Source organism: Octopus bimaculoides, chromosome 19 (assembly GCF_001194135.2).
Source record: "Octopus bimaculoides isolate UCB-OBI-ISO-001 chromosome 19, ASM119413v2, whole genome shotgun sequence".
Taxonomy (NCBI): Eukaryota; Metazoa; Mollusca; class Cephalopoda; order Octopoda; family Octopodidae; genus Octopus; species Octopus bimaculoides.
Window position 1 is genome coordinate 24,280,796 of NC_068999.1, and position 4,859 is coordinate 24,285,654.

General features: G+C 37.5%; 1 protein-coding gene across 1 annotated transcript in view; it reads left to right on the forward strand.

Annotated features, from left to right (window-relative positions):
• LOC106884106 (cyclic AMP receptor-like protein A) overlaps window positions 1–4,859 on the forward strand; it is a 267,251-nt gene that overhangs the window by 223,978 nt on the left and 38,414 nt on the right. The window lies entirely within an intron of this gene.

The window sequence follows — 4,859 nt, forward strand, 5'->3', positions numbered from 1 at the left end:
GTGAATTTGGTAGTCAGAAGCTGAAAGAAGTCCATCGTTTGTGTGTGTGTATATATATATATATATATATATATATATATAGACAAATTTGTTGTGATATTTGGATTTTCTTTTGTTAAATAAAAGTTCATCTAAATATTTCTCTGGCATTTATGACATATATATATATATATATATATATATATATATATGTTACTTTATGTTTGTGTTTGGCCTTCACCACTGCTTGTCAACTGGTGTTGGTTTATTTATATCCCCATTGCTTAGTGGTTCAGCAAAAAGAGATTGATAGAATAAGTACTAGGCTTAGAAGCAAAAACAGTACTGGGATCTATTTGTTTGACTAAACTCTTCAAGGTATTGCCCCAGTATGGCTGAGATCCTGTGACTAAAGCAAGTAAGAGATAAGATAAAAGATCTCTTACAAAAAAAGCATTGCTTTACATGTTGTGCCAAACATCTACACCCAAAAGCCTTGCCAACTTTCTACTTCTAACCCTTTTGATACCAACCTGCCTGAGACTGCTCCAAGTTCAATAACATAAACTTACTGGTCTAAATTATAATTTTCTATCAAAATTTTATAAGTTGTTCCAGGCCTCAGCTTAATAATTACAAAATTCTTCATGATTTTAAAAATTAATTGTAACAAAGGCATCATATGTTAACAGAAATATGGCAACAAAAGAGTTAAATGATTTGAAGTCTTTTTCCTTCAAATTGTAATTACTCAATAAACACCCTGAACTAACCTCTTTCTGCAGACAGAAAAGTTTACAAATGCTGAAATATTTAAAACCCTTTACCCTTTTCATATAGGTAACCCCTCCATTTCCACATACCCATTACTCTCCTGAACCTCACCTAAAAATCTCTCATACATTATTATTCCTACATTTGTGTTTTAAAAATCAAATCCAGTTTATATCATTGTGTCTATGTTTTATACTTTTTCAGCTTTGTTTAATTTTAATATGCTTCCATGTCTGTCGACTGATACTTATTGAATATATTTATTTAGCTGCTTCTGAACTAACACATAGCTATTGATGTGTTTTTGTACTTGTATATACTTGTGAATGATTAATCATTAGTAAATACATTTGGAAATGTCTTTAGGCACACATCTATCACCACACATATACAGTTGTGCATTTATCTTGTTGTATAGTGGGTGATATATTTATAAGTGTGAATGTATGTATGTATCTGTTTTTATATTATTTATATATCACTGTGTGTATACACACACACACACACACACACACACACGTATACATATGTGTGTGTGTGTGGCAGCAGTGCGTATTGTACACTGGAAATAGATTCTCTTAAATGCTTGGATGGCTCATCAGAAGTAGTTGACAGCTTTTGTTACCTAGGAGATATGATGAGCAACAGAGGTGGTTGGTCTGGAAGTATAGTGGCCAGGGCGAGACCAAGCTGGAGAAAGTTCAAGGAGCTACTACTGCAGTTTGTAACAATGGTCTCTTTCCCTCAGAGTGAAGGGCAGATTGTATAATGCTTGTGTTAGAACTACAATGCTGCATGATAGTGAGACATAGGCCTTGAATGCAGAGAACTTGAGAAGTCTGGAAAGAAATGAAGTAAAGATGCTCTGTTGGATGTGCACTGTTAATGTACATGAACAACATAGTACAAATGTGTTTAAAGAAAAACTGAATTTTAGAGAAATCAGATGTAGTGTACAAGAAAGAAGACTGTGCTGGTATGGTCATTTGATTCATATGGATGAAGACAGCACTATAAAGAAATACCACTGAATGTGGATGGAGCACATGGAAGAGGGGAGAAACCCAGGAAGACATGTGCTGATGTGAAGGCCGATCTCAAGACCTTGATCCTCATAGCGGAAATGATAAAGGAATGGGATGATTGTCAATGTTTGGTTCTTGAGAAGACTCATCCACCCAGAAGCACTGTTTGTGTATATACATGTACAACTGGGCCCATCACCCAATTTCTTCCTTGAATTCCCACTACCACCACCCATCATCTCTATAACTGTAGCTCTTCCTTGGTACCACCTATCTTTCTTACTATATCCGGAATCATTTCATTTGTTATCCCACTCTTCATTCATTAATACTGTTCTCCCCACCCACACACATCACCACTATTTGTGTCTTTTTCCAGCTCCACCAGTCACACTGATCATCCCACTACACACACAACTGAGCCACTTAATTATCTCCCCCCCCCCACTCACCATATGTCTCTCACTTTTTTCCTGTACAACACCTACCTATTTTCCCCAGCCCCCACACTCCTGCAACCTACCTGACCACATGTCATCTCTCTCTCTCTCTCTCTCTCTCTTTTCCCCTTCTGTCTCCTGTATCATCATTGTTGTCCTGCTGCTCTTCCATACTTTCTTCAGCACCTTCTACCTCCTTTAACACATGCATCATTGGTCATCCCTCACCTTATCCACCATTCAGCACATCCACCCTTCCTTTAACCTTACCCAATCTTTACAGATGTTGCCTAGCTCTCCCTATCATCCATTGCCCCATTTCTAACTCTCCCATACTCCTGCAACCTCCACCCACCCACCCACAATCCTGGTTCCTCTGTCTCTACTCTCTTCCACTTACTTTGTACCTTAACAGTTCACCCAGACACATCATCACCACTAGTTTTATCTCTTTCCAGCTCCACCACTCACTCTCACCCTCTCTTCTGAAATGTGTGTAACCATGTAGCTCTTCTTCAGCGAAAAACACCTGCTTTGCTCATACTTTAAACCCACATCTTCTATCATTTTCTATGCCTCTCCATTTCCCCATTGGAATTTGTAGTCTTGCATGCTGCATGGCAACCCCATTAGTGCTGGTGGTACAAAAAACAAAAAAAAACAACAAAAAAACATGTAAAGCTGTAAAGTGGTTGGCATTAGGAAGGGCATCCAACCATAGAAACCATGTCAAAGTCGACAGTCTTTGAACCCATTGGATCCTGTCAAACCATCCAACCAAGGCCAACATGGAGCATAAATATTAAATGATGATGATGATGAAAGCAGTGGTAGTGGTGATGATGATGATGTATATTATATATGTATATAAGCAAGCTTGTGTACATATATGTATCTGTATATGATCTGTAATTGTATGTTTGTAACACTCATGTTCACATACATAATTCATGTAGTTTTTTTTTTCACACTCTCTTCATCATTATTACATTGTACATAATATTACACGACTATATGCAACAATAATATGATCATATATTATATTATGCTATTGCAAATTATATTACACCTTAGTATATAATATTACAATGTGTTTATACTTTAACTTTTTTTTACACATATACAAAAGCTGCATCTATTCCTTTCATCTTTATTGAATAGCAATTGTCTCCCTTCAGCCAAAACCCAAATATCTTACAAATATTTGTATCACAACCATCTCTGAATTTATAAATTATGAAATTGTGCAAACACTTACAAAGAACCAAACTGCTGTTTTTCATTTAACATTAATGTTACAAATTATTCTAAACCTTAATATAATTCATATCCCCCAAATTAGAACTGAAAAAAAATCATCATCACCATCATCATCATCATCATCATCATCAATCATTTAACATCTGCTTGCATGGGTTAGATGGAGCTTTGTTGAGGCCGATTTTGTACACCTGATACCATTCCTGTCATCAACTCTCGTGTGTTTCCAGGTAATATTTCCCCTATGGCCAAACTTGTTTTTTACGGAAGATGAGAGTGAACAACATTACTTGTGTGATGATGATGCCATCACATGATATCAAGACAAAGGTGTACTCCCTCTCTCTCACGCACACACACACACACACACACACATCAGGCTTCTTTCAGTTTTTGTTTACCAAATCCATTCACAAGGTTATAGCAGAGACACTTTCCCAAAGTACCTTGCAGTAGGATTGAACATGAAACCACACTGGTTGGGAAGCAAGGTTCTCAACCACACATTCACACTTGTTCCTGTACATTAAAATTGAACACAATTAACATATGTTTGTTTATATAAAAGGTTTTCTATAAAGTCTAAATCAATAACATTTAAATGTAATCTCTACCAACTCAAAATTTAATATGATTCTTTATAATTACCCAGCTAAGTCCACCAAGGCAGCTATTTTTAACAATATGGCCCTTTCAGCTATAACCATTATATATTGTTCCCTTTGCAATTTAAATAGTTGGAATATAACTTTGAACTTAGCAGCCAAACCATTATATTTAATTTAGACATGAACTCACCAACAATCATCATTATTATCTAATGTCCGTTTTCCATGCTGGCATGGGTTGGACGATTTGACAGGAACTGGCAAGGCCAGGGGCCGTGCCAAGTCCCATCATTTGTTCTGGCTTGGTGTCTATTGCTGGATGCCCTTCCTAATGCCAACCATTTTACAGAGTGTACTGAGTGCTTTTTACATGGCATCATCACCGGTGCTTTTTATGTGGCACCAGCACCCACACCAATGCTTTCTATGTGGCACCTTGGTTTTAGGATCTCAATTCTGTTGTGTTGTGGTAGATAGGTCTTCTTAAGTACAGTAATGTGCCACATGTCTTGGTCCTCTGTCATCTCCACCCTCTATTCATCAAATATCATCATCATCATCGTTTAACGTCCGCTTTCCATGCTAGCATGGGTTGGACGATTTGACTGAGGACTGGTGAAACCGGATGGCAACACCAGGCTCCAGTCTGATTTGGCAGAGTTTCTACAGCTGGATGCCCTTCCTAACGCCAACCACTCAGAGAGTGTAGTGGGTGCTTTTACGTGTCACCCGCACGAAAACGGCCACGCTCGAAATGGTGTCTTTTATGTGCC